The sequence below is a fragment of the Urocitellus parryii genome, chromosome 7 (assembly GCF_045843805.1).
Source record: "Urocitellus parryii isolate mUroPar1 chromosome 7, mUroPar1.hap1, whole genome shotgun sequence".
In the NCBI taxonomy this organism is placed as follows: domain Eukaryota; kingdom Metazoa; phylum Chordata; class Mammalia; order Rodentia; family Sciuridae; genus Urocitellus; species Urocitellus parryii.
This window is the reverse complement of record NC_135537.1, coordinates 20,005,981-20,022,884: the sequence shown is the minus strand read 5'-3', so window position 1 is coordinate 20,022,884 and position 16,904 is coordinate 20,005,981. Positions and strand designations below refer to the sequence as shown.

Sequence of the window (16,904 nt, the reverse complement as noted above, 5' to 3'; positions counted from 1 at the left end):
TATCAAAATACTGAGAATGCCAGCTAAGCAGCGTGCAGTCCTCCTGCCCAGTGAGAAAAGACAAAATAACTCCAGGCTCTGGCCATTCCTGCCAAAAGTCAGCTGGCTTTGAGGCATTTGGGAGGTAAGGAGCAGAAAGAGGAGGTGGAGAGGAAAGGGAGGGTAAGCTTTATTAGCAAGTGAATGGAGGATGGAAATCTCAATGGCAGCAAGAATTTAGATTTCAAGAATTGTTTTTCTGGTTATTTTTCTCTTCAGTTATCATCTAGCTCCCATCTAGGACACTCTAATGTCCTCTGAGGCTCTTGTGAGTGTAAAAGTTCCTTTACTGAGCACTTTGGAAATCACAGCACATTTCGAAGAGAAACTGAGGCCTCTAAATCTGAAAGTTGTTTAAATATTGTGTGCCTTTAAGATTCAAATGAGGGGAGGTTTGTTTGTGGCTTTTCCGGCCAGGCCCAGGGACTGTCTTTTCTAGCACAGTGCATATGCGCATACGTAAACAAACAGGGACTCACAGCTCAACCAATTACTAACGGAGCAGAGCCTCTGTGCAAATAAAACATGATAGCACAAAAGCAAGGACTTGTTTATAGTGGATTGTATAGCAGGCCTGGGTTTCATTATAAATTCTAGAGTTTAGTAACAGCTAATTGAGAATACACTGCCAAACTTTAAGTTGCCTTTCTAGAATTCTTTCAGTTTGCCCTCTTAAAAGAGATGACAGGCTTATGAATTTTTCTATATAAGTCTCTTGCTTTAGTCTGTCTGCCATACTGAACTGATTTTAGAGTTGGGTATTTAGCGAGGCTTATAAAAGATGTTAACCCCATGTAATGTTTTTCTACTATTTATGTTAAATTTCAAGATGCAAGCCCGTCATTTTAGGGGGAAACTATCAACCAAAAAGGAGAACATCAAGGCCATCCTGTTATTTCATTGTATGCTACAGTGCTCCCCATGTTCTAAAAATCAAGCACCCTCTACTCTCCAGCCTCTCCAGGCTTCCCCAGAGTCCAACAACTTGAGCCTCTGTCTGACATTTGATTGCAGAAACCCAGCATGGGGACAATGACTCTTGTCCTTGGAGAAAAAAAAACAAAACGGAGTTCGGAAGCAGAACATCAGCCATTATTTCATTGTATTTTAGACAGGATGACTAGCCGTATGGGAGAGAAAAGCTGGTAAGTATAAAAGCCAAGTTTAGGCATAATTGACTTCTGCACACCACTTGGTACCATTTCCAAAAGAAGTGAGCTTAGTCGCTCCTGCTGCTAACTATTCTGCTAAATTCACTTTATCTTCTACCGGGTCGTGGAGCGTCAGGAAATTTTTCACATACATACATCATCACCATCATCATCACCACCTAGGTATTGATAAACAGAACTTTACTAAAAAAATTATCATTATAAATCTACTTCCAGGAAGATGGCCAAAGTCCCTCTGTTGGGCACCAAATCAACTACACAATCCCATTACCCCTCATTATGCAAAGCTGAGAAAGAAAAGAAAAGCCTGGGAATGCAAAGTAAGTTAAGAAATTCCACCAAAATGACTGGAATATAGTTCAAAACCTTCTTTTATAAGAAACCCCAATTAAGAAAGTTCACCTGCTGTGGTGTCTAAGATTTTGGGAGAAATTGACACATGGCTGGCTCAGGAAACAAGAAAGAGTATGGGAGAATAAACCAAACTTCCAGCTTGGTTTATTCACCTAGCCACCTTTCAGAGAACACTGCCCCCTGGCAGAAGGAAACCTAGAACTCTAAATACATCTTTCATCAGCCTCAGCCCCTAAAAATCACTCCGTGGTTCTCAATCTTTATTAGGCATAACAGCTACCCTGGGGTTTGTTTGAAATGTTGTTTATGCCCTGTTCCCTGAGATTCTGATTCCCTGGTCTGCAGGGTGGGGGAGGAGAAAGGGGTGCTTAGGGGCCAGACAAGAAGGGAACAATAGGTTATTCTGATGCAAGTCATACAAGGACTACATTTAGAAAAACAGAACATGAGAATAAATTACTCTGAATTAATTTACTCATGCCCTCATATTGAATTGCTTGGCTTCAGTCATAATGTAATTTTTAATACTTTCACTATTAATTGAACTTTAAGTTTCTACAAGACAAGCAAGCTATGGCTGTCCTTCCAGGGGCATCATCTCCAAACTGTAAGCAGCAGATCAGCATTTTATTTACTTTGCTGATGGTACACAGCAGCAGTGTGTATGTTGCTTAATTGCAATACAGTAGTTGCATTTATACAAATGCACAGTCTATCTTTTCATGAAATAATTCTATGAATCCTTGTTCCCAAGCCATGATTAAGATAAGAGGGCTTGAGGTGAACAGTGAGATTTGAAAGATATGAAACTGAGTGTTGTTATTCTTGCTTCCCACAGCAATTATGAAGTTGTCATGAAATGATTAAAACTTTATCTACATCCAGTTTCTCATTATGCAGAACTGACATGACTTGACTTGGCTTAACATTATTCCCAGAATAATTATAAGATAATGCATGATGTTAGACAATTACTAACCACATGATTTTCAGAACTATCATTTTGCAATAACTACAGCATGTACACTGTGGAAGTAATAAAACAACACCACTGTATATTCTTCCTATTCTATTTTCAAATTCTTTTTTTTTATTTTTTTTAGTTGTAGATGAACACAATATCTTTATTTTGTTAATTCATTTTTATGGGGTGCTGAGGATCGAACCCAGTGCCTCACACGTGTGAGACAAGCGCTGCACCGCTAAGCCACAACCCTAGCCCCTCTATTTTCAAATTTTTTAAGCCTTGTATTTACATTCTGTTGTGGAAGAGCAGTATTAGAAAATTAAGAAAAAAGTTGGACAACAATCATAGCCAAAGGGACATACCAATCTAAATCCAGCTGAAAATTCTGACAGTTAATGGGGGAACAAGCTGGCTCAATTGCTCCCACAATCCAGAACTGCAGATATTTATATAAAGTAGATGCCACTTAAAATGCTAAACCAAAGAAGCAAAGTTTTATGGGTAATGTATGGTCCCTGGGGGTTCTCCAGTGGAGAAATAGCACATGCCTTTTCAAATGTAAACAGGACTTGTTCTATTAGTTATTACATAATTGAAAGCTGAAATCAACACTGTCACATCTTAAAGTGACTTCAACTTATATTATAAACTCACATGCATTACATTTACTCCCAATGGCAGCTTAGTATGAATCCCTCACTGGAACAATCTCTGCCCTTTACGAATATTCATTCATTCATTGCACAGATATTCATTAGCTCCTACCAGGTACCAAGCACTGTTCTGGGTACTAGCAGTACTACCCAGGGAGCTAAACCAGAGATTGCCCTGCCCTCCACATTAATCACATAGACACAGAAATGAATGTGCAATTGCAACTGTGAAAATGCAGATGTGTGGAGGTAAATGATGCTAGGAGAAACATATTATCCAGATTTGGCCTAATCAAGGAGGTCACAGATGATTTTGTGGGTTAGATGTTAACTGAGCTGTGATTTGAGGGGTGGATGGGAGCAATTAGATTCAGAGAAGAGGAAAGAATTCTAGGCAGAGAGAAGAATGTGCAGATGTTTTGTTTAGGATTGAGGCACAACACCCTCATGAGATAAAAAGACAGCCAATTTGACTGGTGTAAGAAGAGCAAAAGTGAATGCAGAGTGAAGTGGGACTGGAGAGGGTAGGAGAGACTGGGCACATGGCTTCCCACAGTTCATCTTAGGAGTATTGTCCTTATCCTGAAAGTAGTGAAAATGCCCGTAGAAGACTTAAGACAGGTGGAGTTTAATCAAATTGTGAAGAATTCATCTCTTCACAGTATAGATATGAATTAGAGGGAATTAAGAATGAGTACAGCGGTCAGTTTGGAAATCATGGCAATAATTCTGAAAAAAAAAAAAGATAATGGCAGTTTGTATCCAAGAGGGTCTGGTGGTGGTGGAGAGGAAGAAAAGCACAAGAGTTACGGAAAAGATTTGCTAATGACCTGGGTAGAGGAGGCAAGGGGCAGGCGGGTATTAGCATGATTTCTGAGTTAAGAAACACTTAGACATTACAACACTTAAATATATGCTCAGTAAAATCACTTCTTGTGTTTTAATAGGACCATAAGGAAAATATAGAGACATCTGCAAACACCCTAATATTAAAGTTGAAATAAAGGACATAGCTAACAGTTTTAGAACATTTGTCAATCGTTTTAAAGATCATCTAAGACAGTTGATTTAAAGTAATGTTATATTTGGCTTTGAACATGAAAAATACATTTATTCGTAAATGAGGTTTTAAAAGAATTTCCCCCAGGAAATAGCTCAGCTTTGTTCCTAACTCTAGCTTATAATAAAACATTTTAAAAGCAAAACTCAATTTAACTATTTCATTCTAGTTACTCTGAAGCCTGCATGCTAAATATCTAAGCAAACAGAGATAGATCCTATCAGTTTGGAGGGATGGGTCACCTGCATGCCCATGAGCCTTAGGAAGGTTTGCATCGTTTGAGTCTACTCTGTAATGTAATTGTGTAATAGATGAGTATGAATAGGTGGGTAGATCACTAGAGATAATTATTATATCACAGGACTGAAGGCACCCATTCTTTCCCTCCAGTCTCATATGTTATTGTCACCTCCTCTTGCAGTTGAACTAATGGAAGTTATTCTGAAACCTAGGTCTCCTAAGCCAGCCTAGACCATTCTCCACTAGAGTATGATGTCTCTTATGCCACCTGAAGGTCTGAACTCAGCAGGTCCAAAATGCTGCTACCTACACAACTAGTTCACCCTCCCAACTTCATTTCTTTTGGTGAAAACCTTAAAACCACTTTTTGTTCTACTGTAATCCTTTCTTTCACCTCTTGCTTTTCATCAGATACCATGTTATACATTAGCCTTATTAAATACAACTATCTCCATAATTTATCAGAGCTTGCTGAGTGCTGTCAGTTCCTAAACTATCTTCCCATGTAATGATTTTCTTTCATCCCTATGTCTTCGTTCTTCTAGACAAAAGTTGAAGGTCCTCTCCGAAGGTTCTTCCTATGTGCGCTCTACCCTCTCTATATACTGCGCCACTGAGTCCTCTATTATTCAACCTGTGATTCATTCCCATTAATTACCCAGAGAGCCCTACACAAAATGCATATCTGATCACTTTCCTCCCCAAATAAAAATCTTTCAGTGGTTCCCCATCACAACAGATCTCAAAGTATGATTTTTGGACCCGGGGGTCAGAAACACCTAGAAACGTATTAGAAATGCACATTCTTGGAGACTACCGGAGACCAACTGAATCAAAAACTCTGGGGAGTGAAACCCTTGATTAGTGTGGCAAGACGCCCACCAGGTGATTCTGATACAAGTTTGAAAACCACTGACCTCGAGAATAAATACTAAACTGCTTAACAGGGCATGTAGGACCCAGATCCAAAACTAAGCTCTCTGGATTCAAATCCCAGCTCTGCCACTGTTTAACTGTGAGACCTTACATGACCCTCCTCAGCAAATTACTTCTCCATCCCAAGACTCAGTTTTCTCGTCTGTATCCACCTTGGGATTCTTAAGACTATTACATGAAAATAATCCATGCAAGTCACCAAGCACAGTGGCTGGCACAGAATAATGCTTAATAATTGGTGGTTTTCTTAATTAGAGAAACATTTGCTGTTGCTTAAGTCGTGCTCTTTTACATTTTCATTCCTCCATACCTGTTGGAGCTTAAGCCTAGAATGCCCTCTTCACATAATCTCCCTAGAAAACTCCAACTTATTTGTGAAAATTCAAGTTAGTTCACTGTGATGCCTCCTCTGATTTTGCCTTCCCAGCGCACAGCAATGGGCTGCCTTTGTTTTGTCTGTATCCTCTTAGCTTGACTCTTTGTGATCTCTTCCAATGCAGAGACCAGTTATCCCTACATTTCACAGAGCTTTGCAACTTGCCCGGAACATAGCAGGCAGATGATAAATGTTTGCTGAATGAACCACTTGGTACCAAGAACCTTGAATTGCAGTCTTGCTCTGTTACTAACTAGATGTGCTGTATTTCTTCATCTGCAAAACAGGGTTATTGGGCTAACTCAGCAGATTTAAGCCACTTTTTAAACATTTTTTTATATAGAAATGAGGCTATTTATTTATTTATTTATTTTAGTTATACATTGGCACAATATCTTTATTTTTGTTTACTAATTTTTATGTGGTGCTAAGGATCGAACCCAGTGCCTCACATTTGTGAGGCAAGTGTTCTGCCACTGAGCCACAACCCCAGCTCACCTTTTAAACATTTAAACTTTGTTTTCAAATAAAACCTTATAGTGAATACTAACATCTAAATTTGGAATTGCTTTTCTTGTAGTTGAGATGAAGACCTAGAATCTCATCTAACCAGCCACCTCTTCCCTATGAACTTTCTCAGAAATGTAGAGATTCAAGGCAAATAATTTGCAAAAACCAAACAAGCAAATATCAATAATTAAATTAATTCTCATTATTTAATAATGTTACTAATATAATTTTTTCCCTGTGATATTCTGATACTCATACATGTGTACACACACATCCCAAAAATCTGATGCCCAGGCCAGATCTTTCATTGACAATGACAGAAACTCTCTCTCTAGGCAGGTCCTTCTGCAAGGAGTCCAAGCTCATTCCTGCATCCACATTTTTGCTTGTACTGTTTCTCAGGCCTGAGGTCTTTCTCTTCCTGTGGTGTTCCTCCAAATCTTAGTCAGTTTATAATCTTTCTCAAGCCTCAGCAACTTCACAAGTAACCCTTTCACAATTGCAAAGCCCACTGTACCATCTTCATTTCAAGAACTTACAAATTTACTCAAGACATTCGTCTCTCTTCTGTCTAAAGTTCCCTGTTTAGTTTTGTTGTTAGTTTGATCATTTCTTATTTCAACAATAAAAGCATAAACTCCTAGAGAGTAGGAGAAGTAAACAATAAGGTGTAGAGGCTAAGAGTTTGGATTCTGAGGTCCAACAGACTTGGTTCTGCTCCTTTTGAACATGAGACTTCACTTAACTTCTCTGAAATAAGGGTTTCTTTTTAAACTGGCTTTTATTACACAGGATTTATATGAAGAACAAGTTATATAATGTATGTTAGGCAAATAGCTCAAAGCTCAAGCCAAAGAAACAAAGTATTAGATATGACTATATATAGTTGGAGAACAAGATCTGCATCATCTTCTATTATGTTCTCAGCATCCTACAAAATGTTGAACATAAAATAGGAGTAACATATGTTCCAGGAAAATCCCTTTGAAAGTACAGATTAGCAAAGTCACACTGACCCTCTTCTTAGACTTGAAAGCCCCCAGAAGGTGAGTTTTAACTCAAGAAATGTGTTGAGCTCAAAACTAACAGGAAGTTTATAATTGCTCTTAGAGTGTTATCATCACATAATTACCAGCACCACGGTATTCTCTCAGGGAGGAAGCAAAACTGTCCTTTCTGTGATTTCCCCTTTCAAACTAACAGCAGTTAGTGATACTGATGCAAATTGGGACAGAAGGGAACATCCTCTTCCTGATCAAAAGCTCCCACTAACAACTCACAGCTGACATCATCAGACCTGACAGAGAAAGACTGAATGCCTTCCCCCTAAGTTCAAAAGCAAGAGAAGGATGTCTGCTCTGGCCATTTCTATTCAACATTGTATGTCTAGCCAGAGCAATCAGGTAAATAAATAAATAAATGGCATCCAAATCAGAACAGAAAGAAAGAAATAAAACTATCTGTATTTACAGGTTATATGATTCTATAAGTGGAAAAACTAATGAATTTATACACATCAAAAAACCCCACAACAATTGGTATTAAAAAATTAGTTCAGAAAAGTTGCTTGATACCATACAAATATACAAAGTCTATATTGTATTTTAATGCATTACAATGACAATGTAAGGTGAAATTAAGAAAAATTGCATTTACAATAGTATGGAAAAGTCTAAAATACTTAGGAATCAAAGTAACAAAAGAAGTGTGAGATTAATACACCGAAAGTTAAAGAGAATCATTAAAATACATTAAAGAAGACCTAAATAACTGGAAACACATTTACATTCTTGGATTGGAGGGCATTATTGTTAAGATAGCAAGAAAGCAAAAGATGACCTATTGAATGCAAGAAAATATTTTCAAATCATATATGTGATAAGAATCTTGTATCCAGAATATGTAAAGAATTTATAAACAACCCCTAAATCCATCTATAAGGAGACATACAATCCAATTATTAAAAACAGTCAAATAATTGGAACAGTCATTTTTCCAAAGAAGAAGATATACAAATGGACCATAAACACATCACTAGTCACTAGGGAAATGCAAATCAAAACTACTAACACAACTTCATACCCACTAGGATAGCTAAATTAAAAAGGCAGATAATAACAAGTTCAAGAACTGACATGGTGAAAAATAAATAAATATATAGTAGTCTTGGTGAAGAGAAAAAAAGAAGTGATGTGGGAAAATTGAAACTCTCATACTTTTTTGGTAGGATTGTAAAATGGTGTAGTCACTTTGGAAAACAGTTGGCAGTTCCATGAAATATTAGATATAAGGTTATCTATATTGCCCTCACCTATGAACACACAAGAGAAATTAAAAGTACATGCGAACAATACTTACACACAAATGTTCACAGCCAGAATTATCAATTGATGAATAGATAAACAAAGAAGTTGTATCCATACAATGGAATATTATTCATAATAAAAGGGATTGAATCCTGATACATGCCACAATATGAATGAATCATGAAAACACATTAAAGGAAGAAAGCAGTTACAAAAACCACACATTGAATGATTCCATTGGTGAATTCCATTAGGTAAATATGAAATCTCTAGAATAAACAAACTTAAGGAAAGAAAGTAGATTAGCTGTTGGGCAATAGGGGAGTGACTGCCATTAGATGTGAATTTTTGAGTGTTGAAATATTCTAAAATTATATAACTGCAATTTTTGCATGTCTCTAAGAATATATTAAAAACCACTGAAATGTATAGCTCAAGACTAAATTTCAGAGTATACAAATTACATCTCAATAAAGCTGATTTTTTTTAAAGAGGTGGGCTGAACAGACACTTCTCAGAAGGTGATATACTATCAATCAACAAATATATGAAATAATGTTAAATATCTCTAGCTATTAGAGAAATGCAAATCAAAACTACTCTAAGATTTCATCTCACTCCAGTCAGAATGGCAGCTATTATGAAGACAAACAACAATAAGTGTTGGTGAGGATGTGGGGGGAAAGGCACACTCATACATTGTTGGTGGGACGCAAAATGATGCAACCAATCTGGAAAGCAGTATGGAGATTCTTTGGAAAACTTGGAATGGAACCACCATTTGACTCAGCCATCCCCCTCCTCGGTCTACACCCACAGGACTTAAAAACAGCATACTACAGGGACACAGCCACATCAATGTTTATTTCAGCACAATTCACAATAGCTAAACTGTGAAACCAAACTAGATGCCCATCCGTAGATGAATGGATAAAGAAAATCTGGTATATATACACAATGGAATATTACTCAGCAATAAAAGAGAATAAAATCATGACATTTGCAGGTAAATGGATAGAGTTGGAGAATATAATGCTAAGTGAAGTTAGCCAATCCCCCCCAAAAAACAAATGCTGAATGTTTTCTCTGATATAAGATGGCTGATTCATAGTAGGGTTGGGAGGGAAAGCATGGGAGGATTAGATAAACTCTAGATAGGGCAAGAGGAGGGAGGAGAAGGGAGGGGACAAGGGGTGTAAAAAAGATGGTGGAATGAGATGGACATCATTACCCTAAGTACATGTATGAAGACACAAATGGTGTGAATATACTTTGTATGCAACCAGAGATATAAAAAAATGTGCCACATATGTGTATTATGAATTGTAATTCATTCTGCTATCAAACAAATTAGAATAAAAGATGAAATTTTAAAAAGAGAGAGATGGAGAGATTGTGCCTGTAGAGAGGCGAATTCCAAAACACCTGGATTCCCATGATCTTCAGTTCTCAGGCCTGTGCATTTCCAGAGCCCCTCCAGTTATTCTCTGAATTTGACAATGCAGAGAAGGAATGAAGCGTTTCAGTCACTGTGTGGGCCTCTTTCACCATCCCCAGTGGGTAATGAAACTCTTCACCCTTCCACCTTGCAGTCAATAAAACTGAAGGGCTGTGCCTAGGCAGAGTCCCAGAGCTGAAGTTCTCAGATTGAAAGATCAGGATAGCTGCTGTGGCAGACAGGCATTTGATATAGTGGTTAAACTAAAGATAAATTTTTTATGTAGATAAATAGGAAAATGATATTATAGGCAGGTGAAATTCCAAAAGCAAAGACTCAAAAATTTCAGGAAAGGTGAAAAGAAAGGGACTATATATTCTACACAACTGGCAGGGAGCAGATCACTCTTACATGGTAGCTGGTCTTCAGTGAGTGCGCATACTTTGCCAGACAATATACTGGAGACATTCACATATATTTCCTCATTTAACATTTATAAAACTTTTACAGTATTATCATTGTCAATATATGTGAAAACAATCTCAAATATATCAGACAACTTTCCCAAGTTCATTTATATTAAATCAAGGAATCCTCTTTTCTCTGATTTCCCAGTGAGGATTACAAACTGGCAAGATCTAGAAGAAATGGGAATTTCTATTATCTATAGCAGAAACTCGAGTCTATAAAAAGACTCTGATAAATGTTTAATGACCTTGATAATGCTACCTGATTCAGAAGATAATAGAAGTGAGAGATTGACCCATGTTACAGGCTGACCTTGTTGTGCCAACAACAACAAAATCTGTGCTGAAAAGGGTACTAGAAAACATTCCTCAAAAAACTAGAAATGTAACACCATATTATCCAGCTGTCCCACTCCTTTGTATATATCCAAAGGATTTTAAATCAGCATAATACAGGGTCACAGCCACATCAATGTTTATACCAGTTCAATTCACAACAGCCATGCTATAGAATCAACCTAAGTGCGTTCAACAAATGAATGGATAAAGAAAAGGTGGTATATATACACAATAGAATATTACTCAGCCATAAAGAAGAATGGCTTTATGATATTTGCTGGTAAATGGATAGAACTGGAGACTGCCATACTAAGTGAAATAAGCCAGTCCCCAAAAGTCAAAAGTTGAATGTTTTCTCTGATATGTGAAAACTAATCCAAATAAGTGGTGGTGGGGAGGTTAAAAAAAAAAAAAGAATAGAAGAAAGATTAATGGAGTAGACCAAGGAGGATGAAGGGAAGGAAAAAAGGATTGGGATAGGGAAAGACAGTGGGATGAATCTGACCTAAATTTCCTATGTACATATAAGAATATACCACAGTGAATCTCAGTATCATATATATCCACAAGACACTAATTTTAAAAACTATAAGAGAAGAAAGATCAGTAGAGTAGAGGAAATGGGATGGAGGAGGGAGTGGGAGAAGGAAAGGTTAAGTACTAGTGCTAGGGACTGAAGTAGAATAAATTATATTCCATGCTTTTATAATTATATTAAAGTGAATCCTAATGTTATGTATAACTAAAAAAGAACCAATCCCCCCCAAAAAAACAGTAAACAAGTACTCCATGTATATATAATATGTCCCAATACATTCTACTGTCATGTATAACTAAAATGAACAAATTTTTTTTTTATTGGTCGTTCATAACATTACATAGTTCTTAATACATCATATTACACGGTTTGATTCAAGTGGATTATGAACTCCCGCTTTTACCCCGTATACAAATTGCTGTATCACATCAGTTACCCTTCCATTGATTGACATATTGCCTTTCTAGTGTCTGATGTATTCTGCTGTCTGTCCTATTGTCTACTATCCCCCCTCCCCTCCCCTCCCCTCCCCTCCCCTTTTCTCTCTCTACCCCTTCTACTGTAAATCATGTCTTCCATTTGTATTCTCTTGACTTACCCCTCCTTACCTCTTATATGACATTTTGTATAACCCTGAGGATCGCCTTCCATTTCCATGCAATTTCCCTTCTCACTCCCTTTCCCTCCCACCTCTCATCCCTGTTTACTGTAAATATTCTTCTCAAGCTCTTCGTCCCTACCCTGTCTTTGTTTACACCCCTTATATCAAAGGAGTCATTTGGTATTTGTTTTTTAAAGATTGACTAGCTTCACTTAGCATAATCTGCTCTAATGCCATCCATTTCCCTCCAAATTCTATGATTTTGTCATTTTTTAATGCAGAGTAATACTCCATAGTGTATAAATGCCACATTTTTTTTATCCATTCATCTATTGAAGGGCATCTAGGCTGATTCCACAGTCTTGCTATCGTGAATTCATGTATAACTAAAATGAACAAATTTTTTAAAAAAAAATTAAAAATCTGCACTTTTATATTGTTACAAATCCATTCATGGCCAGAACCTTGGGCATCTTAGCCACATCATTTCTCTTATGCACTTACAGAAAATGCTGGTCATTGTCAGACAATTCCCCTAAACTTTAGAAGGCCAGAGTTTTACAAATTCATGTAATAGTGGCACAACACAAATTTAGTGAACACCCACCATATATTAGCTAATGGTTATCAAAAGCTTTATCTGTACTAAGTACTACTTGATACCTGAGATAGTGAGGCAAAAGGCACACTTCAATTGGAAGATCAAGTGTATTAGTCTATTCAGAGTGCCACAGCAAAGTACCATTAAGTGGGTGATTCATGTATGAAAAAAGTATATTGCTCACTGTTCTGGGGGTCCATAATCAATACTCTAGCAGACTCAGTGTAAGAGCCACACTTCTTTATATAAAACTGCCTTCTTACTGTACCTCATATTACAGAAGGGGTGACTCTCTCTGGGGTTTCTTTTAAAAGGGTACTAATCCATTCATGACAAATCCACCCTCATAAACTAATCACCTCCCCCTTCCTAAAATCATTGCTTTGAGGGTTAGGATAGTGGTGTCTCGGTTTGGGAGAACATAAACCTTCAGACCATAGCGGGAAGTCAAGCGTTTGTTTAAACACACTACCAGAGAGGTATTCAATAGACATGAGCAGGAGGTATTGCCAATTGCCTTCCTCAATCTCCATTCCAACTTGCTCCCATGATGCTCTCCTGCCCTGCCGATTTTCCTTTTCTTCTTTTAGGATGGTGTTCTGGTTTGAATATGGATGTCACCCAAAAGCTCCTAAGTTAACTCAGGAATCTTTTGAGGTGAACTGATTGGATCGTAAGAGTTATAACCTAACTAGTTAGTTTGCATGAACTAGCTAGCTGAGTGCTAACTGTAAGCAAGTGGGGTGTGGTTAGAGGGGGTGTGTCACTGGAAGCATGCCCTGGAAAGGTGTGACTTCTCTCCATCTTCTCCTCTCTCTGATTCCTAGCTGCCATGAATAGAGCAGTATTCCTCCACAATGTCCTTCTGCCATGACTTTCTTCCTCACCCAGGTCCTAGAGCAATGGGATCATCCCACTATGGACTAAATCTCTGAAACCTGAATCAGAATAAACTCTTCTTTCTCTAAGTTTTTCTTGTCAGGTATTTTGGTCACAGCAACACAAGGCTGACTAATACAGAAATTGGTACTGAAAGTGGGTCATTGCTGTGACTAACCTGACCATGTTGTTCAGAAGCTTTTAGAGCTGGTTTGTGGGAGGAGTTTAAAAATTTTTGGAGATGCAGGCAGGAGAAATTTTAAAATGATGTAAGTAGAGCTTAATGGATGATTTGGGTGGGAGTTCAGAAGACCTTAATGCAGAGAGTAATGATTGTGCTCCTGTGGTTTCAGAGGGAAACAATGACTATAGGAATTGGATTATAGGCCATTTGTGTTACATTCTGTCAAAGGAATTGTCTATGTTTTGCCATGCCCTGAGATTTTTTTGTGTGAAACTGAATTTAAAGATAATAGACTAATTAATTTGTAGAGAAAATTTCAAGGCAGCACAGCATTCAGTCAGTGGCATTAATTTTGATGGCAGCTTCTAGCCAGGTTTACTATGAAGAAACAGAAAGTAGGGATGAAGAATTTTACAAATACACAGTTTGGTCAGAATAGTGCCTATAAAATTGGGGCCAAGAGAGGTGTGATTGTTGAAGATATTACCACTACCAAAAAGATGCTAAGTACTTTGCACAGAGACAACAGAAAAAATGGCTTGAGGACATCCATTATAGGCTTTAGTGTGGAGAAGGGAAGATTCCTTTGAGAAGAGATCATGGGAGCACCCTTCTTGCACAGGGGTCCTAGGAAGTTGTTTCACCATGCTCATCTACCCAGGCACTCAAAAGCTGCTACAGGCATGATCCTAGCAGGCCCAATTACTGAAAGAGCTGGTGGCAGATCTTGGCATCGTACCCATGATGAGAGTTCTGCAGGATTACAGGATGCTAGAATAGGGGGGTCATGTAGGCTCCCACCAAGATTTCAAAAGAAGGCCTGGGAGGTCAGAAAAAGTGTCACAGTGTTGGAGTCCTGCAGGCTGCCCCTTAGAGGGCAGGAAGCTATAATGCCAAAGAATGTGATGCCAAAGCTGAAATGGAGCCCCTAGGAATTATGAGATGCCAGTGATATAGACAGTCTTCTGAGGATATATCCTGGCTGCAGAGAGAGCCAGGCTAAGAGACCCTGAGCACTGAAACCAACAATACCAAAGGGGCAGGGTTGTGCAAGCCCTTTGAAGAGAACATCTCACCACCAAGTGCCTCAGATGTTGGAGGAGGAATTATAAGAAATGTTTGCCCATCTGGGTTTAGGCCCTGTTTTGGTCCCATCCTTTCTTTCTATGCCTGTATTTCTCCCTTTTGAAATAAGGAGAAATTACCACTGTATATTGGATATATGTAACTTACTTTGGGTTTTTACGAGGACTTACAGTAAAGAGTCTGCCTTGAGTCTCAGAGACTTTAGACTTGGACTTTTGAGCAATGTTGGAACTGTTAAGACTAGGGGGACTCTTGGAAATGAACTAATGCATTTTTGTACTATAAGATGATGGACATGAGCTTTTGGGGACCAGGAGCAGAATGTTTGGGTTTGGGTATAAGGTATCCTTCCAAAAGCTCCTATATTAATGCAGGAATAATCAGAAGTGAAGTGTAATCTAATCAGCCCATCATAATTTGAATGGTCTAACTGGATAGTAAATGCAGGCAGGTGGGGCATGACTGAAAAGATGGGTCACTGGAGGCATGCTGTGGAAGGGTTCATCTTTCCTGTAGACCCTTCCCCTCTGTGTTTCCTGGCCACCACGAGTTGAGCAGTTTTCTTTACCACACCCTTTCATTCTGCGTCACTTTGGGCCCAGAGCAATGGAATGGCCTACCATGGACTGAACCTCTGAAACTGTGAGCCAAAATAAACTTTTCCTCCTTTATCTGGTCAGGTATTTTTGTCATATGACACACACACACACACACACACACACACAAACACATGTACTGTGTACTCATCAAAATTCAAAATATATCTTGACAAGCTGTAATCAAATGTTAATAAAGGAAACAGAGAGAGAAAAAGACACATCAATCAGTCTAATCAGTGTGTCTGGGATAACATTCTTGAATAGAATACAGAAATGAGTTACACAACTTCACACTAGGAGAGACAAGCATTAACAATTCTTGTAAACAAAACCTGGGAGTTTTTGCTACCTGCAAGCTCTGTAGGAGTTCATGCTTGATCATAGCTCTAAGTGATCTCATTGAACATTAGGCTCCTTTAATAAAGGATTACTGCTCGGCTCCCAGAGAGAAACTTCCCATGGAGCCTGGAACTGCCCCAGCTCCATCTGGATTGTGTTCGCCTCTGGATATCTCATTTTAGGAGGTCACCACAAAACCGGAATTACCGAGAGAGGGATGAAGAGGATGATGAGGGGTCTTATCACCCAGTCCATTCATAACTTATTCATTTCCTTGTTCACTCAACAAACTTTTATTGAGCACTTGTTATGTGTCAGGCATTGAGGATGCAGCCTGCCCTGTGGATCCCAAGGGATTCTTTTAGGGGAGAAGAAATATAATGTGAAGACATTGATAGGTGATAAGAAAAATAGAGCAGAGGAGAAGAGAGGAGTGGTGGGAGGAGCTATAGTCAATTAACTAGCAGCACCGATCTCTCCGAACAGATGACATTTGAACAGAAATCTGGAAGAAGTAAGAGAGGATCAGGTATCTCCTGGAAAGAACAGCAAATGAAGAGGCCCCAAGGCAGAAGCAGCCTGGTGTGTTCACAGAGGCCAGGGAGGCTGGGTGGAGTGAGAAGTGGCCAGGAAGCAGCAAGAATCAATGCAAAGAAGCAATTGGGTACAGGTCCACCTAAGACTCCTAGGTCATTGGGTCGGCTTCACATTTCATGTTGGTTGTGATATTTTAAGCCACCCTAGAAATTTGAGTCAGGTGACCACATGATCTGGTTTACATTTGGAAAGGCTCCCTGTGACTGCTCTCAGTGTCTGCATATCAAATGAGCAGCCCTGTGATGGTGCAGCCTGGATATCCCCAGAGGTGAGGGGTGGGTGGGTGTGGCTGTTTTCCTCAGACATTCAAAGGGCAACTTAGGATGGACAAAGCTTTCTTTTGCCTGTTTCCTTAGGCAAAACTAGACATTGAAGAAAAGCGCAGTTTCAACTCGGAATAAGAGGAAATGTCATGCAATCAGTCTTGCTACTAGACAGGGAAATGAGCTCACTTACAAAAATGAGCTCATAGGCAATATTCAGGAGAGGCCAGGTGATGTCAAGCAAGAATTCTTGTACAGTATCTGAAGTCAAAGGAAGGTTGACTCACACAACATCTACGGTTCAAAACTTTCTTGGGAGGAAATGTCTTTCTCTGTAATGACCAGCAAAGAGATATGTTC

At 38.6% G+C, this 16,904-nt stretch overlaps 1 protein-coding gene across 1 annotated transcript in view; it reads right to left on the bottom strand.

Moving 5' to 3' along the window:
- Enpp2 (ectonucleotide pyrophosphatase/phosphodiesterase 2) overlaps positions 1-16,904 on the bottom strand; it is a 109,303-nt gene that overhangs the window by 75,419 nt on the left and 16,980 nt on the right. The window lies entirely within an intron of this gene.